Below are 20,034 nucleotides of genomic sequence, written 5' to 3'. Positions count from 1 at the left end.
TCCTTTCTTTCTTTCTCTCTCTCTCTCTCTCTCTTTCTTTCTCTTAATGCATTCAGCTGCACATTGCTGAAAGTTAGATTGTACTTCTCTCCCAGGGCTTTGGTTTTGGGTTCCCCCTCCCTGTCCCGCAAAACAACCCGTAAATGATAATGAAACGCTTAAAGAAATACGAAAGGGTATCCAATTTCATCTACCTGGACAGTCTGGGAGCATAGTGTGTAACAATAAACGAGTGTTCTTAAGTCGCAGCATTTCACTGGAAATGAGGCAGAACCTGTGTATTTTAACAGCTTTTTACAACTTGTAACCACTAGCAAATTTATTTTACTTTCTTGGGGAAGTCCAGTGAAATGCCCCTAAATTAAACTAAAGGGTCTTTCAGCCTTGAAGACAAAACCCATTTCTGCTGAGCACCTGAATATGTACAGGTGAATCCAGAAGACTGGAATGAAAGATAGTTTGTCTTCTGGCCAGTCTGACTCACTTCCAGCACTGTGATCATTTATTATCCAGAAAAGAAAGCCTGGCTTTCTGCTCTGCAAACACAGTGGTGGTCTTCGTTTCATGATGAATAGATTTACCATGTCTGCTCTAAAATGCATGATGACATAGAGTTTTCCAAAACACCTCCCCTAACACACCTGATGATGTTTTTAATGTATGTGCCATAAAAGAGTCAAGTTCCTAGGTGTATATCATCCCCCCCTTCAATTTGCTACATAAACTTAAGGTGACTTGTAGAAGATATATTACCTTGTACACTGATGGATCCATTCGCATTTAAGCACAGATGACTGAACTTTGTTTTAATTTAAGCATGCAATACAAGGGTCCAAATCAAAGTATTTTGATCATGATAATGAAGATAAATTATAATGATATGCATATTTATCATCAGCTCTTCCGGACAAATAATTGTTTCGTTCATTTTGAAGGAGGACCTGTTGATTGCACCTCGTTGGTTTGCTAAGTGTCACTTAGCCTGTGTGTGAATAATGTCTGTTGATTCACTCCGGTAAATTTGGCAAGATCTGGTCTAGGACGACCAGGACGGTCTGGTAAGGAGCAAGCAGACAGACAGAATTAGGAAGAAATTTAAGACAAATGATAGGATAGAAGAGGCAAAAGAAGTGGGGCAAGCAGCAACCATGGGCCAAACTAAGAAGGTTCATGGATGAAGAGTTTGGATTTGGATTTGATATCCCGCTTTATCACTACCCTAAGGAGTCTCAAAGCGGTTAGCATTCTCCTTTCCCTTCCTCCCCCACAACAAACACCCTGTGAGGTGAGTGGGGCTGAGAGACTTCAGAGAAGTGTGACTAGCCCAAGGTCACCCAGCAGCTGCATGTGGAGGAGCGGGGAATCAAACCCGGTTCACCAGATTACAAGTCCACTGCTCTTAACCACTACACCACACCGGCTTGTACAAGGCACAATCAAGCCTGGAACCAATGAAGCTAAAGACCTCACAAAATATAATTTTGAACAGTACGTTTACTGTGTGGGGCTATTTTGAACATTTACTTCTAAGGAGGATAATAGAAAGCAATCTCCTTGTTTGCATTGCTTTCAGGTTTGTCCAATGGCAAAAAAGAAACACATTGAACATCCTTGGCACAACACAAAGATCTGATGCGGCCTTTGCTACTGCTGATCTGCCTAGTCTTTCCTTCTCCCTCTGAACCCTTCATGCCCAATTTACAACCAGCTGTGCATTTGGTGCTGAGTGATGACATCAGTCCAGCTGTGCACTCCAGCTGACATCCCTCTCCCTATTGCTTGCCACTCCATCTGGCATTCGGCATTTTTTGACACTATGTCAATAAAGCCTTCCCAGGAGACATGTGACATTAATGATGACAGTAAGTGCTCGTTCATTATTTTTCAGAAATTAATCACAATATCATAGCATATTATATTAGATATGTGTTACTGCAATACATGAGTTATATTAGTTTTTGTTTAAAAGTCAACTTTATTCTGCATTATTCTGCCTTCTAAGGAATATTATTTCCTTTGGAAATACAGTAATCCGTATCAACCTGCTGGTGGTCGGGGGGGATAAAGAAAACGATTCCAGAAAAAATAAAAAATGCTGTACAAAATCCCGATTTGGTCATACATTTTGGTACTTGTCAATAAACGAAAGCACCGTATGTAAACAAAACATTCCTTTCAACATTAGGTCAGCCTTTAAGAAAAAGATCTATTAGTCATTACAAATGAATGTTCTGTGCACCTGTAAAATCTGAGGTGCATTCTTTCAAGTTTTTATTTCAACAGTATGTCTATCAGAATAACCCCCTACTTAAAAAACAACAACCCAAGTATTAATACTAGACAAACTTTACCAAATGTCACAGAACTGAATTAAGCTCATACCGAGCATGAGAACTATGAGAATTACTATGTGAATTTATGCACTTCTCTCTGCTAGTTCAGACACATGTAAATCTTTTCCAGCCCTGCTCAACGGCTAGCAGAGATTCATAGTACGTGCACTGTAAGACTATGTGAACATAGAAACCAAACTAAAACGTTACTCACATAGGTGAACCAAAAACCCTGCAGTGCAATTGAGAGAGAGAGAGAAAAAGAGAGAGAGCCCAAAAAGCACCAGAAGCTCAATCCTTCAGTTGAGTTCAAGGCTCTTCATGCCAGGACCTGAGGACCCAGGACCCCTGATTTTGTTGTTCCAACACTGCTAATAGACTCTGCTCCCTGCACCACAGCAGCAGCAGTTTGAGTCTGGATTTGATATCCCACTTTATCACCACCGTAAGGAGTCTCAAAGCGGCTAACATTCTCCTTTCCGTTTCTCCCCCACAACAAACACTCTGTGAGGTGAGTGAGGCTGAGAGACTTCAAAGAAGTGTGACTGGCCCAAGGTCACCCAGCAGCTGCATGCGGAGGAGCAGGGAAGCAAACTCGGTTCACCAGATTACGAAACTACCGCTCTTAACCACTACACCAGTAAATGGGAATACCTCTGTGCTGATGATTTTGGAAAAGGGGACGCTTTATATGGCAAATGAAGCACAGAGCAAATGCTTGGGTTACAGGCCAGTGTTAACTCCCAGCACCTTCCATCACACTGAAGTATCTATGTGCAAACTGAGAGCTTATTAAGGAGGTTTCCTCTGATACAGAACCTGTCCTGGCTTCTCCCAGTTAGCAGTCTCACTGATGGTAGATAGATAGATAATTTATTATGGTCAGAGACCAGCTTATAAAACACACTTGGGGGTACAATCCCCAAGAAGGGGAAAAACATTTAAAACAATGTACAACAATAAATTTAAAATTTATAAATGTGATAAGCATATAGATACTTAAAACTTTAAGATAAGCTACCGCAGAGAGATGACCCAGAGTCACCCATGAAACCGAGTTTGGGGATTTTCTTAACGAACTAGTTTGGGTTGGGGGATGGTCTGATGTATTCTGGTCTTCCTGGGCACTCCCATGTAGAACTCATTCCAGTAATCTACCTTCGATGTTACCAGAGCCTAGAAAATGGATATCAGATCCCCAACAGTTTGGATGTTGCAGTCAGTAACTATTGGCTTGGTTTTTAGGCACTGGATCTAGACGACCACACGGAATACGCCTAATTTCCCCATACCATTACAGCCTCCTATGTATAATAATAAGCATATTCTCATTATTCTTCCCTTTGGGTTTTTTTTAAGGAAATAAGGTCAAAGGTAGGCCATTGTGTTTCATCTTGTTACTCCTGGGTATACTTACTAGATGCAAACAAAGACATGATCCCTATTAATAGTTACCCCATGAGTTAAGCAGAGGCAGAAGAAGGAAACTGTTTTTCATGTAATCAATACAACTCATGAATATTAAAAACAGAAAACAACAGTTTTGTGGCTTGACTGGCTTTGTTGGAGTTTGGAATTGTTTCAGCTGGATTAGATACTTGCTTTCCCTCTACAGCTGTGTGAATCCTGCAGGGCTCTCTTCACAAAACGGACCCCTGCAGTTTGATTCACAGAATTTGGAAGAGAACCAACCTTTCTATGGCTGCTAAGAGATTCGGGCTCATGACCGCATTTTGATTTCCTAGTAACTCTCTCTGTGTGTATATATGTGTGTAATATTTATTCATAGAATGTCCTAGCACATGCCTGCTAGACAAATCCAGTGGTTCCCTTGACATAGTTATGAGAATTGTTAAGCTTAATTGCCCTTGAGCAATTTCAAAAGATGACGGCACATAGAACTGGTGTGTGTGTTTGTGTGGATTGGTTGGCTTCTGAGGTGCTAATAATGGAATTCGATTGTTACACACTTCCAATTATCACCAGAAAATCTTTATTATAGCTTATTTGTGAGGCAGAGACTTCTATGTTTACCATGCTCTCATTGACTTTGACTGTTAATTTTTAATTTTTTTATTCGTACATCACTCAGTTTTATTTGTACAGTTGTGTTTATCTATTTACCGGTATTTAGGAAATTTTATTGTATGTCATTGTTTTTATGTAAATCACTTATCCAATATTTTAATAATCAAGAAATAGTCTAGTAGCTGATATTAAATGACCATTAAATATATAGGCTCAGAAGTCAAATGAAAATTTATTAGGGTGGGATCATAAAAAGACGAAGTAGAACATCAAAAGAAGACAAATGGTGACACAGATTTGCAAAAATAAAAATGCAGATAAGAATTTGGATGCAAATTTATAAAAATAACAATACTATTAATTCAAATAGAAACACATCTCACTATAATAGGAAAGTCTGTGGCCTGTTGACCCATATGCCTGCTGTCTAGATGTCAACTGTCAATGGGCAACAATTCTCCCTTCTCAAGGTTCTTTAGCTTTAAATCTGCAATGGATAACCTTTCAAATACAGGACTCATGGCCACCTTAGAAGTACTCATAAGCAAAATAAACCTGAACAAATTATTTTTTGGGTTGGGAACTCAGGTTTATTTGATAGATGCCCATGAAAATTATAGCTGCCAGTTCTGATTTTGGAAGATTTCATTTGCACATCAGGTTATTCTATATGCTCTTAGAAATTTCAAAGTCTGCTTAGCTACTAACCACAATAATAATAATAATGAAGGTCAAGTCTTTCATTGACTTCTACCCATGGATGTTTGAAGTCAAGCCTAGATATCCTTTGGCAAGAAGTAGGAAACACTGCAGATATGGAATTTTACTGAACAAAGAGAAGCAGGCAAACCATATGTTTTGGAAATGAGATTTGGCTAGCTTTCCTACACTGAGGTGGATCTGTCTGGCTTTAAGAAGTTCTACTTTGGTTTTTGTTTTCGTTTGAGTGGCAAGAAAAAAAAACAAAATCTGAAGGAATTATCTTTACAAATTTTTACTTCTAAATGAGACAATAGCTTTATAAAAAGGCAGACATCTCTGCACTGTAGTCAAATCTGCTCCAGAGAGTTGGTGGGACCCCTAAAGTCAATTTGTGGGGTGCACTTGGAGAACTGAAGGAGTGTCAACTGAAGGAGTGCAAGGTCAGCCAGTGAAGTTCACAACTGTGCGGGGACTTGAATCCGGAATGTCTCCCTGGTCTAAATCCAACACTCTAGTCACTAGAGAGAACCTGAGAGCTAGCCTGGAAATCTTGCAAATGGAACTGATGCAGAGTCTCACAGCAGCTAAGCTGTCCTCAACATTTTCCACACCAGGAACCTCTTTTTTTTTAGTGTAACTTCTCAGCTGTCCCCATCTGACCCTTCCTGTTAGCAGTGCCAGCACCTGCTTTAAAAAAATGAACAAAACTGGTTATGACAGCATCTCAGTCATCAGTCCCAAATCCATGATGCTCACAGCCAATGAGAAGAATGGAATACCAAATCAAACACTTATCTACTCCTCTAAAAGCAGGGCATTAGGAATGGAGTTTTACTTGTTGCTAAGATAAATGATTTACAGAGAGTCACACATGTCCTGTTTGGCTTCTAACACTGCTACAAAAAAAGCTCAAGTTCTTAAAGTAAAATTTGGAATCCCCAGTAGCTTTTTTAGATGCTACATATTCATCAGATCCTGGTCTTGGCAGCAAAACAAGGGTTTTCTCCCTCCTTCCCCCTCTATTGTTTTCAATAGAGCAAAGCCAAAAATGGGCAGATGTTCACTACCTCTCCTTGCCTCTCTCTGACACATGCAGGGTACAAGAGAAGTATTCTCTTTGACACTTTCCCCAGCTCACCCAGCCAGGAATAACATACGGCTTCACTGGCAGGACCCTGAAGTTGCTTCTGGACCTAGGGTCAAGGGGAGGAAAAAAAGCCAGCAAAGACATAAATAAACAGGACTGGAATGACTAACTACCATAAGGAGAATAAAACACTCCCGCCACCCCCCTGTACAAGATCCAAGGAATCTGTTGCTGAAATTCATATATGCTGGCTACATTTAGAATTTGTGGTCTGGAGTTGTAATGGCCATTCAAGAGATTTGGGGGTGGGGGTAATAAGAATGTTTATGGCACAGAGTCCTGGTTCACCCCTTTACTGAGGTAGGGGCCACCTCTTTCCTAATTGTTTGTCCAGACTATTATTTTTAAAAATCCCAAAGAAAATGGCTCTACACTTTCCAATTTGCTCTATCAGCCAATGGGTTTTTCAACTGCTGATGCTAACTCCATTTGAAAACTGTCGTAATTTGTCCCATAATCTGTTGCCAGCGGTTGGGGAAATTTTTTTTCTAGATGGTTTTTAGATATTTGAAGACTGTCAAGACCAAATTATATTGCTAAAGGCAAACATGCCCAATTTATTTAACATTTCCCTATTCAACAATCTATTTTATCCCTTTTCTTCTTTGCTGCTCTGTATTGAATCATTTTCAATTTATCTGTATCTTTTTTTTAATGTTGCATCAGAAGAGCAGCATAGATTTTACATTGTAAACTGCCCTGTGATCCTTGGGTGAAAGGTGGTATAGAAATTCAATAAAAAGATGGGGATTCCTTCACAGATATTGACCAAATCCAAGTCTAATTAGTTTCATGGAACATATTTGCAGTTTGGTGCATACTGAATCCTAGTCAATAGAGCTGCAAACTGATCTGTTTTTAAATTGCCTGAATTTAAGCTGCCATCAAACTAGATTTTCTTTTTAGTCAGTGGAATAGCATATTCAAACAAGCATAGGTTCATTCTCTGGAAAATGTGGCAATATCATGCACATAGTCTTGTATCAATCTGTGTTGATTTCAACACAATTTAGGTTGTGTTGCCCATCTTGTCGGCAAAACTCATATCTAATTCACATTTTAATGTAAATCAATATTTTAATTCATTAATAATTTGAATAGCAAAGAACTTTCCCCAGCCATTCTGGGCGGCTTGCAGCATATCTAAAAGCATAAAACATGGGAAACTTTACTTCAGAGAACTGGCCTAAACAGGATTTAGATATTCTACATAGGAACAATAAGTAAATGCATAATAATAGATATTAAGACTTGATCAGTTGCTAACAGACCTACAGAGGGAAAATTCAGTTTTAAATGCAGACTTGTAGGGGGAAATATAACAACAGCAGATGAGGCAGAACATCACTAACCACTGATGTGGAATCTATGTGTTGGACAAGAAGGAAGCACCTGCAAGCAGTTTTAGGACAAGAAAACCCTGTAAACAGAGTTCCTATCACTGATGCTGCTTTCCTAAACTGATACAAATGGATGCACTAAATCTGGTTATTTGGACACCATTCTTGGAACATTCGTGCTGCAGTTTTATTGTCAGTATTTCTTCACTCGGGGCCGGATATTACCCTGCCTTATGTGGGCGGAAGAACGCACAATGTGCATATGTGGTGGGGAACTCTGCAAGAGGATGAAGGGAGACAGGAGACTTGTTGCATACTTCTTTCCCTTCATGTACATGCTGTACAGCTGGAGCTGTAAACCTTTGATGCATGGTGGTGTCCAGTTACTTAGCACTTGATATGGTTCCTCAAAAGGATTTTACCTATGTGCATGAAGCTGGTAGGGAGAGAAATAACAGGCAGCCCCTTTCTGGGTGCTGAATATACGTTATGTGTGATCTTTATAATCTGTTCATGTTGGGAGATTAAATGAAAATCGGTGGGGTGGGGAATAATCTCCACAACTGCAGAAGCACCATGAGAGGAGTGGAATATGTTTTCTGAGAAACTAAGCATCGGTGGAGTGACCGATAACCTTTTTTAACCATCTGGATATGCTCTGACCACTTTCCCTATACGCAAAGTGGGTGGTATGCACATGGGCATGCTGAACACCTGAACAGAAGGTGGAAGAGAGAAACTATGGATCTCTATGGCTGGGGAGAATCCTTGAGGCAAAATCCTGTTTCTGGACCAGGGCCTCCCCACGGCTAGCAGGGGCCACAGATATTGGCTTTGTGCTGCAAGACAGGTGAGGTGCTCCCTGCTGCCTCATGTAGCAGCAGAGAACAGGTCTGAAGCGGGGGAAAGAATTGGCCTTGGAGCACATAAACTGGGTTACGCTCAACTCGGGGGACACACACACACTTGTGATGTCACACGTGCACCGCACATGTGACATCACGCAGTGGGAGGAGGCCCAACAGGGCCCGTTGCAGCCTCGGGAAGGTCAAATGAGGCCTGCTGTGGCCGTGGGTATGCCCAACGGGGCCGGTTGTGGCTACAGAGTATTGAGGGGGGCTGGCCCCCTCCTTGAAAATTTAGGTGGTGTTAGATTGTGCGTGAACATATCAGACGACTCAGTGATTCTTCAGACAGCTCTTGTTTATTCACAGGCCAGAACAGAACTGAACTGAAGGGTTCAGCCTATTTATATAGAGCTCCACTACAACGCAACAGTAACAACTTTCTGTAACTATCCAATCACTGAATGTCACTTTCAATTCCTTATTTGCATATGTGGACCTGAGTGAAAACTATCTACAGTATCCCCCTGCTGGCCCAGGGTGAGAACTTCAGTGCATAACAGGTAGGACCTCAGCTCCCTGCTTCCCGGGGTAGGCTTAGTTCCCCCATAAGATCTAACTGTAGTTAGCCGCTCTGAGCCCGGCTTCAGCTGGGGAGGGCGGGATATAAATATAAAAAAATATTTATTTATTTATTAACTGTGAGGAGACTCTCCTTGCACAAGAGAACTCTAGTATGCCTCTCTGCTCAAGTCAAGCTTTCAGAGTTGCATCTGCTGTCTCCAGAGCCAGCTCTATTAGAGTCAGGAAATGTGAAGAGCATCTTTAGAATATGACAACATAATACGTGTCTTATCTAAGCAGAAGTTCAGTGGGGCTTCCCCAGGTTGTATGCATTATTATCTTTATGGTATATATAAGACTGTAGCCAAAGAGCACAATCCTATGTATGTCTGCTTCTATGAATCATTGGGCTGTATTCTTCTAACCTGCCCTGTCAGCACAGGGATTACCACAACAGGACCTTTTCCTTCTCAACTACCAGCATGTGCCCTGTGCCTTGCTAGAGGGCTTGGGGAACCCTAAAACAAATTTAGGGGTGTGCAGGGAAGGGGGGCATTCCATTGTGCAAGCAGAAATCCTTGCACTAACAGAACTACTTCATTAGCACTATGTCCGATGGAACATATTCCCATTCAGGTATATCTAGGGCTGCAGTCTAAATTTGAAATTTCAAATAAATATTTGAATTTCAAATAAAATTTGAAATATTAGAGGGTATGCTATCCCCTCTAGATTTATGGTTAATTTTATTGGCTCAGCAATCCTGTCAAGCGGATAATCTAGTGTGTTTCAAGGTAGAACTGGGTTTTGAACCCAGATCTCCCATATGCAAATCCAACATGAAATATGGAGAGGGGCATGTGTGACACCCCCAAATTTCCACTGTGAAAACGATAAACAAACAAAAATCCACACTCACAATTTGGGAATCTCAGTTCTAGAATAAGACTCCAATGTGCAGTATAAACAGGACATTTTTTCAGCTAGAACTCACCAGAATTCAGTTCTGGCACCTCTCATGTGGGCGCCATTGCCATTCTAAGAGAATGAGAAAAGCATACATGGTGTGTTCCAGCACCACTTTTGCTAGAAAAATAGCACTGAGTATAACTATAGCAGGAGCCAAATATCTGACGACTCTTGATACTGATGTGTTATACATTGACTTTATTCTATTACTAATTCAAAGAACCCTATTACAGATTACAAATATGAAAATACTGTTCAGGAGCTAGAGGCAATGTTATTGTACACAAATTGTTCTGAACAAAAATGGCAGTACTGCACAGCCTAGTAGCATTAATTATTTGGTAACTTAACTAAATAAAGAATGCCTTGCCCTCACCATCTAACACACACACGCAACCTCCATGGCACAGGAAGTCCTTTCGCTTTTCAGAACATCATCCATCATGCTAAGGGAAACTGCAGGAAAGTAACCTACTACTTCTTAATAGGCTTCTGCACAGAGAGTTGCTTTGAAGCAGCAGCTGCCCATAGTAAATTTCACTGACCCTTGGTGCCATTCACCAGATTTCCAACTGTTTTGTCTCCTAAGCTCAGTGTTAGGACCAAGTCACAGCACCTGACAAAACTAAGAAGCCACAACAATATGAGGATTTAAAGCCTCCCGTGCTGTTATCTTTTCCACATAGCACCAGCAGAGAGACCTGATGCCAGCATGTTTACCACTACAGGGTGAGTTTGCCTTCTAGAAAGCAAAGTACAATACATTTTAAAAAGAAGAGAGCATTTTGCTGTACATCTGTAAATAAAGCTTACAGAAGTACACATGGCCTCTTAGAATACCAGGTGGTGCTTCTAGGTCCTATTCTGTTAAAATCTAAAAGAAATGGGAAATCGGTTGTGTCACTGAGGTACTGAGATGAGGAAAAATGCAGTTGGTGAGAGCCTGTTTTCCATGAAACTCCTAAAGGGAACGGCACACACACACACACACACACACACACACACACAAACACAGTCTGTGCAAGGCTATCCTATTTCATTTCATGCAGAAGCAATACTCTAAATGTTACAGAGAAAATATTCTAAACATTAACCCTAACCCACCCTATTCTCTTGAATATAATTTTGTAATGGATTTTAATGGTGGATATGAATTCTAATAAATACTGGCTTCAAAGCTGAAATCATGTCCTGACAAAGCGCTAAATATACTTCACTATTTTGTTATTAAAACAACAACAAGGAAACAACACTACAGAGGTACCTCAGGTTAAGAACTTAATTCGTTCTGGAGGTCCATTCTTAACCTGAAACTGTTCTTAATATGAGGTACCACTTTAGCTAATGGGGCCTCCCGCTGCCGCCGCGCCACCGCAGCGATATTTCTGTTCTCATCCTGAAGCAACGTTCTTAACCTGAGGTACTATTTCTGGGTTAGCGGAGTCTGTAACATGAAGTGTCTGTAACCCGAGGTACCACTGTATTGCACCATGAAAGGCTTTGTGATTGTCTTTCTTAAACAATTCATGATATAATGAAATTACATATAACTACTGATGTAGTGGATGCAAATTGTTGCTCTTTTGAAATCAGCAGTGGACAGAGCAGAGCCATGGCTGCTGCTACATTTTGTTTTTATCATTGGTAAAAATGGTAAAATTGTATTACTGTACTCCCTCTTCCTCAGTATTGGCTCATTTTCTTTTGTTTTCTTAGACAAAAATTAAACGATTAAATTAAATGCCCCCTAAAACCCTAACAAACCACCAGAAGATCAAAGGAGGATTTACAACCAGGAGGTTTATGCCCCATAAGCTCCATTATTCCCATGCATTAAAACTGCACAATTTGTCAGCTGCCCTGAAAACCTGGCGATGCTAAACTAGCCATTAAGCAGATGATTTCACAAGATATTTCAAAGGAGGGAAAGCTAATTTTGCCGTTTTATATGCCCTTCTTTACAAAGCAAGTGGAAAAAGCCTGTAGATACACTGTCTTGGGAAAGCAGTGGGTTGATGAAAAGCACATCACTAATATATTCAGTATGTACTAAACTTAAGGGAAAGTTCTATAAAATTATTTATCAGTGGGGACTGACCCAGACAAACAACACAGTTTTCCATGCAGTGCTGTTCTCTCTGTGTGAAAGAAGGCCATACAAAATGGTCACAATCCACAGCAGAGAAGTGAGTTAGGTAGTCACAGAAACATGGCAACTTCAGGGATGTAGTTAAGTCAGAAAGAGAAGTCTGAATTCTGTGTTAATGTATCATGATCTGGACTTGAAGCAAAGGAGCTAATAAGAGTGCATGTAGAGTACATTTCTCTAATCAGAGTTTGCTCCCACAAGCCTGGGATTGAAAAAAGGTAGCGGTGGAGTACAGGGTCAGGTTTAAGGTGCTGGTTTTGACCTTTAAAGCCCTATGCGGCCTAGGACCCTCATACCTGTGGGACCGCCTTGGCTGGTATGCCGCGCAGAGGACCTTAAGGTCCACAAAAAACAACACTTTGGAGGTCCCAAGCCACAAGGTGGTTAGACTGGTTTCAACTAGGGCCAGGGCCTTTTCAGTACTGGCCCCGACTTGGTGGAATCCTCTGTCACAAGAGACCAGGGCCCTGCGGGATTTGACATCTTTCCGCAGGGCCTGCAAGACGGTGCTGTTCTGCCTGGCCTTTGGTTTGGACTCAGTCTGACCCTTATATTTCCCTCCCCTTATGGTTTTGATTTATGGGCTACTACTAAAATGAGGCTGCATTTTAAATTGTATTTTAACCCATATTTTAATTAACTTCTTTTTTTCTATTACGTTTTATTGTAATTTTATTGGTGTTAGCTGCCCTGAGCCCGGTTCTGGCCGGGGAGGGCGGGGTATGAATAAAAAAAATATTATTATTATTTTATTGCTTTTCCATAGCTTTTTGAAACAGATAAAGTGACATCACTGAGTAGAATGCACACACATTGGCCAGAATCTAAGGGTGGAGAATCTCATGCTTGGGGACTGACTGCCCCCCCTCCACAACCAGTTTCTCTGGGGGGCTATCAGGACTCCCTTGCTCCATGCCCTCCTTGAATGTTTTCGCTTGACAGGGAATGTGGTCTGGGGTTTCTCACATTACTTAGCAGAATGGGAAGGAGTGGCAGTGCAGAGGTTCACAAATTACTGGTGAAAGGAAAGAACCAGTTCTAAAGCTTGGTTCACGGCTGCTGCAGCAGGCCTAGCTTCCATTATGGAATTGAACTAGGGAAGATTTCATCTTTTGTAGGATTAATCAATCACAAAGTTTTAAGCTGTACATGTTCATGCACAACTGTACAGTTCCAACAAAATACATTATTTCATGCAATACTTAGGTTGAGGTGCAAACCAAATGGACTCCATAAAGTAGCTCAAGCTGAGATGTCTAAAAGCAGCAATACTGTGTCTGGATTTAACTTGATTAAAAAGCCTAGTGAAGACTTCTGGAGTGATTTTTCATCACTCCTAATTAATTAGTAGGGTAATGCAAAAATGAACATTCCCAGTTCCATGTGTGCCTCTAATTTCATTGCCATCTGAAACAAATTCAGCTAGACTAGCCTCTTTAAAACAGGAAAGAGAAAGACAAGCTGTTTTCCACATCTGGAAAATAGAACAGCAGCACAGTAATTTCCAATTGTCTGTAGAAAAACACACACACCAAAACATTCTATTTATTCATCTCTTTCAAAGGTATTAAGACAGCAAACAGAATTCTTACATATAAGAATTGGTTTCATGTAGAACTCTGGAATGAACATGGGATCTTACAAAGAAATAAGTCCTAGTGAGTTCAGTGGGGTATTCGCAAGCATAGGCACGTGCAGCATATTTCATTAGGGTATGCATCCAGGGATTATACACACACACACACACACACTGAATACATACTCATAGTCATAAAGGTATTATTTTTATTTATAAAAAACTAAAGAAACTAAAGCTTAAGAAACTTAAGAAACTAAAACTACCGTAACTAACTACCTAACTAAATAAATGCAACTGATGCAAATATTTCAGCTCCCTTTCTTTCCAGTTCTCTGCCTGGCCCTAGCCGCTATCTTTGATACCACTAGAGTAGTTTCAGTTATTATTATTTATCAAACTTATTAGTCACTTGTAACACTAAAAGGTCTCCAGGTGATTTACAATGTATTTAATATTTAACATATTTTATCTAACCCATATATAAGATCATAGCACACTTTAAAAAGCAAAATTACAATTATTATTAAAATCAAGATTCCCTCCCGAAAGCCCAGGCATACTTATCAACTGACAGAAAATAAAAAGGCAATTCCTGCTTTCTCCCTGAGCATTGTCTGTGATTCATGAGGGGGCAGTCTCAATATTTGTCCTCAATATTTGTCCTCCAGAGACAAATGCTGTGTCATGTTAAACAAATAAGAATTTCATAGTCCTGAATACAACCAAAATGCAAGCACCCAAATGCCATTTAAATGCCATTTTTATGTTGTGTGCTGCTGCCTGTCCTTGGTGCTTAGAACAATTCTTTCTATGTTGTCTTTAACAACACAAATATTGAATTTTCTTCTTTTTGGTGTGACACCTGATTTGGAAAGGATTATAACGTTCAGTGCTGAGCCTGGCCTTCTCTGAAAGGAGAAACCAAATGTAAGGTTGTACATTTGAGGGTACACAAATAAAGCACAAACACCAGAACAGCTGAGAAACGAGTCACTGACTGGAAGAAGCATCTTGGCTTCACAGAAGAGAGAGAGAGAGAAAATCCAGGAAATCAAGTCCTCCAGTCATAGTCAGAGTGACAGGAGAAACAGACTGGAAAAGAAAGTCCCAGAGCAAACATCTGTAAGTACTGCTACTGTGAAAGAAAGGGCAGAAAGCACAAGCTCACATGCACCTTTGCTCAGCAGCCTGAAACTTAAGCCAAAAGCAGCGATATGGGATCAAAGACAGTGGCAGGGCTATCTGCTGTTTGCTTAGGAACACCATCGGAGCAGATGGTCCCCCACGTGTTGATTCTCTATTCCCCTACTAAACAGCCACTTTAAAGTAAGCATGAAATAGCATGGGAGAAACATCTGCACATAGTCCAGCAGACCACCAGTAGTGTAGCAAAGGAAAAGCAAGAGGAGGGGAAGGGAAAGGAATGCAACCATTCAGGCATAGCCAGAACTAGGTTTGGGACAGGCACCCCAGCGAGTGGCATAACCTCAGTGTGTATACATATGTATAGCCACTCACTGGTTGTCTTTTCCTTTCATTACACAGCAGGAATATGCTTGCATTCTCACCCCCCAACTTACAGTAGGCCACAAGATACTCTGCATGAGCAACCTGGGGCAGGGAGGCGGAGTAGCGTTTGAGAAACTCCCAGGGAAGGACTCATTCCTTAATCCCAGCTTCTCGATTGATAGTGCCCTTCTGTGATTTTCACAGTTTTGTGTAAGGATATTGTCTTTGAAAGGGTATTGGCCTGCCCTCTGAGCTTATGCGATGATGAGGCTTTGTGCATGTGCCAAAGATAACCACTTGCACTGCCAGAGCTTTCTCTTTAGGTTTTTTTTGCCACAGAGGGTCCTCTTGCCCAAGAGGCAAGCCACTGATCAGTTTAAAAAAGAGATTTGTCTCTTCAACTTGTGGAACTGCTCTAGGACAAACACCAAAAAAGCTTGGGCAGCACATTTGCCCCCACTCCGCCCACAACTTTCTCACAGAAGTTCCACCTGCTGAAAAAGCAGATCACATTTTTATATGGAGCAGTGGCTTGTCTCTTTAGCATTCCCTCAGTCTAGAGAATCTACCTGCTTGTGGTTAATGTTGTCTATTTGTCTAACATACTTCCTTCCCCAATAATGAGGCAGAAGGAGCCCACTGTCTCTGGTGACAGGAGCGGTGAATTGGAACTCAGGCCCTCCTCATTATGTCCATGCAGTGAGGCAAGAGTCTCTGTCGCCACCTCCCTGCCTCAACTTGCCCTGCTCCGAAAAAGGGCCAAGAGACATTTTGTGAGAGATGGCCCAAAAAATGCCTGCACACACCCAGAACATTGCAGTCGGAATCAGTGTCCATGTTGAAAAAAGCTCAGCAACGTTTGTGTCCGTATCTTCACTTTTTGAAATATGGCAACCCTAATTTACCACATTGGCTAGAAACACTTTATAAACTTCAAAATATTTTAAGCCTAAAAATATTCTAGCAATATCACGCATGTCAGGAAGAGGTCGTGAGACATGCCAAGGCCAACTACCACCATGGGAGACCCAGTGAGACCTGCCGCCACTGTGGGGGGGTCCAGCAAGGCCGCTGCCACCACGGGAAGGCCAGGGCCCTCAAGATTGGGAGGGCTCAGCCCTGTGCCCACATACTTTGAGGACACCTCAGCCCCTTAGAGTTGGCACCTATGGTTTGGATGAACAATCTGCAAACTTCATACTTGATCCCTGGAGGTGGTCAAGAAAGCACTGGCATGCAAATGTAAAATGTCCACACAGCCTATAAGCTATAGAAGGGCACTACTGAAGCACAATAACTTCTAATCCACTTTGAAATCTTGGGGCGGGGGGGACCTAAACACAGAAAGCTACAGACCTGGCTATGGAAAGTAATGGAACTGAAAATACCACATATTTTTGAAAATCGAAGGCCCACAAACAGAGACACAACATGCGTACCCTCCAACATTTCTCCTATGAAATTCTATGAAATTCTCCTATGACGTTCTATTTCATAATAATAAATTACTATTTCTACCCCACCCATCTGGCAGGGTTGCCCCAGCCACTCTGGGTGGCTTCCAATATATATAAAAACATAATAAAACATTAAACATTTAAAAACTTCCCTATACAGTACTGCCTTGAGACAGCTCAGGGGTTGCATAACTCCATACCCTCCAACATTTCTCTGATGAAAATAGGGACGTCCTAAGAAAAAGTGAGATATTCTGGGATCAAATCAGAAACTGGGACAGTTTATGTAAATCTGCGACTGTCCCTGGGAAATAGGGACACTGGGAGGGTCTGAACATATAGAAACCAAACCCAATCCAAAGACATAAGCAACAAACAACTCCAGCACAACAAATCAAATCACACCATACCAACCTCCAGTGTTGCATGATTAATGTGGTACAGGCTGCAAACTAATACAGTGGTACCTCAAGTTACATACGCTTTAGGTTACATATGCTTCAGATTACGGACTCCGCTAACCCAGAAATAGTGCTTCAGGTTAAGAACTTTGCTTCAGGATGAGAACAGAAATTGTGCTCCGGCGGTGCAGCAGCAGTGGGTGGCCCCATTAGCTAAAGTGGTGCTTCAGGTTAAGAACAGTTTCAGGTTACGTACGGACCTCCAGAATGAATTAAGTACTTAACCCGACGTACCACTGTATAAATATTAGTGTACCAGCTTCCTATATAGTGTTATCTTAAATGTGTCTACTTAGAAGTAAACCCCACTGAGTTCAATAGCATTTCCTTTCTAAGTTATTATAAGATTGGCACCTCAATCATATAGCAGTCTAATTTTTCATACTTGTACGTTAGTTCGGTATTTCCAGTGTTTTAGGAAAAGCAGCCCTGATGTGTTTTGCCATTTTCACAAGCGAGCCTTGAGCTTCTTTCTGTCATGCAGACTCTTAAAAAATTGTTAACTTTAAAAATGCTTCAGGGTGGTGCAAGTTTCTAAATTGTGTCTCATTTACAAAATACTCAGCAACTAGAAATATTCAGCAGTCAGCTTAGTCCAAATCAAATCCATAAGTGATTCCAGTTCAACGAGGAGGCCTGTTGGAAACAGTGAAGATGATGACAGGAATTTTCCATTTTTCTTCTTCTTCTTGGATGGTACATATTGAAACTAAATTATCCCTTTTCCCCAATAAAGCCAGCTCTTCTGCTGAATAAGTCTCCCTTCTGTTTGGTTGCATCTATTTTGAGCAAATAGCACCTGTGTTACAATGACAGTTCCATAATGAGACCCTGGTGTGGAAAGAAGACAGGAAAGAATGCCGTATTCACCAGCAAAGGCTCTGCAACAGAAATAAGCAGGCCAAGGCAGGAAGGAGAACGCTTTTGCTGCATATGTGTGGGAATTGGACACTAGTTCCCATTTGCAGAGTATGCGGATGTCAGCCCTGGGTCGTTTGTCCCGTTAATTAGTTCTCTTTTCCTTCCTATAAAAACTACGCAAGACACTCTCTTTTAAAGTTGAAGGAACAAATAACTTTTACTTGGTGTACTTACAGCTGCAGAGTAAATATACAGTGCAGGGGGCTGTTTCTTAAGTTGCTAATACGTATTACATAGATTAAACTGTGACAAACTGTTAGCTAACTCTGAGTCCAAGACACAACATAGCATACCTGCTGCTCTAACTGTTAAGACTGTTCTACTAACTGCCATAACTGTACCAACTGCCATAACTGCCAGAAGGTGTATGACATCTCAGAGTTCCACACCTCTTGTAATTAACCCTTTACATATGCATTTTGGATGCTAACATCCTGCAGGATGGTCAAACACCATTTCAGCAACAGGAAACTTGAATGAGCCCAACCTTAAACAGCAAATATGTTGCCTTCAAAGAAAAATAACATATTGCTGTCTTAACTCTGTTGTCCAACCCTCTTCAAAATACAGTGGTAGCTCGGTTTTTGAACGTAATCTGTTCCGGAAGACTGTTCGACTTCCAAAACGTTTGAAAACCAAAGCATTTACTTCCAGAAGCATTTACTTATGGAAAACTCAATATGGAAGCCACGTGGCCAGTGGCGGAGGAAGGGGGGTGCGGTCCGCCCCGGGTGTCATCACTGAGGGGGGGGGGCGTGACAAAATGAGTTTTAAAAAAATTGGGCTCACAAAACATTTTAGGAGTGACATGGTGGCTTAGGCACCTGCAGGTTCTGCGCTGCCTGAAACAGCAGCGTGGGACTTGCGTCTGCCTACTGCCTCTCCCTCAGCCGCCCTATAGCTGAGGGGGAGGTGGCGGAGAGGCTCCAAGCATCGGAGAGGCTTGCCCCGGCTGCAGGACATGCCCTCGCACCAGGCACCTGAGCGGCTAGCTACGCTGCCGTAGCTTTCAACTTCTGAAAAGTGTTTGAAAACCGAAGCAGTTACTTCCGGGTTTTCGGCGTTTGAAAACCGAAATGTTCAATTTCCGAGACGTTCAAAAACCGAGGTACCACTGTACAAGCTCCTCTGCAATTTCAGAATCAAAACTTTCACATTCACAAGGAATTTTTCACCAGAGATCTAAAAGACAGATCTTTATAGACAATCTGTAATCTTATGTGTCAGACCATGCCCTCTTTGAATCACGCCTGTTTTCTTGGTAGGTTTGTCACCTTTTAACCTCTCCAAAAGCCATTCACTGCATCAGTAAGGAAAATAAGTATGCAGCATAAAAGGATTTAATGCAACTAAACATAATCTATTAACATAGTTTTAGTTTAACTATTAAATTCAGAGTTGGAAAACAGGTTCCTAAAGCCTTAGAGCCATTTATACTCCACACTGTTCTACAGCCCGGGTGGAGATGAAGAGGGGTCTGAGAACCACCCAGGAACCCAGAGAGCTGGGATCAGGCCCCGCAGTTCTGAGGCAGTGGCATCTAGATTTGATGACTCCTAGAAGTGATTGCCAATGTGGAAATCTGCTGGAGGGCCCGACTTCCCTTGCTCATTTGAGGAAACCTTAGGTTCACATCTGAGTCCACGAGGATGTGCTGTATGGGGTTGCCTGGCTTTAGGCATTAGGCGCATTGGCAGACCAACTCTGAGTGGGAATCCCTTGCAGATGACTGCAATGCCTGGAGACAGGCAGTCAGGTTGTCTATCCACAGCAGTGACCAGAGTCAAGAACGACTACTGGGAGGAGCACAGAACGAAGAAATGCTGTGGTGCAACTGCAGCAGCACAACTGAATGCATTCATCTGCCCCAGCTGCAAAAAAAAAGGTCTCTCCCATATCAGTCTCTGCAGCCACAGAAGACAGTGTAGCTCTCCAACAGTTTGACTTCGCCTCCAAAAGCGCATTCCTCCATTGCCTCCTGATGCCAACAAATATTGACCAACCTGGTGCTCTTCAGTTGTTTTAGACTC

General features: G+C 41.6%; 1 protein-coding gene and 1 long non-coding RNA gene across 6 annotated transcripts in view; both read right to left on the bottom strand.

Annotated features, from left to right (window-relative positions):
• The window catches only part of SLC25A21 (solute carrier family 25 member 21), a 291,585-nt gene that overhangs the window by 175,771 nt on the left and 95,780 nt on the right, over positions 1 to 20,034 (bottom strand). The gene's annotated exons all lie outside the window — the stretch shown is intronic.
• LOC309527268 lies at positions 24 to 18,712 on the bottom strand. Of its 3 annotated transcripts, none has more exons than XR_014217163.1 (3): positions 18,298 to 18,712; positions 17,469 to 17,914; positions 24 to 5,750 (listed from the first exon to the last, which is right to left on the bottom strand). It is a non-coding gene; the product is annotated as an uncharacterized lncRNA (long non-coding RNA). The 3 variants fall into 3 exon arrangements; XR_014217164.1 differs by lacking the exon at positions 18,298 to 18,712 and adding an exon at positions 18,238 to 18,264; XR_014217165.1 differs by lacking the exon at positions 18,298 to 18,712 and having other exon boundaries at positions 17,469 to 18,168.

Source organism: Podarcis vaucheri, assembly GCF_965113315.1.
Source record: "Podarcis vaucheri genome assembly, chromosome: 1".
In the NCBI taxonomy this organism is placed as follows: domain Eukaryota; kingdom Metazoa; phylum Chordata; class Lepidosauria; order Squamata; family Lacertidae; genus Podarcis; species Podarcis vaucheri.
This window is presented reverse-complemented; position numbering and strand designations above follow the sequence as displayed.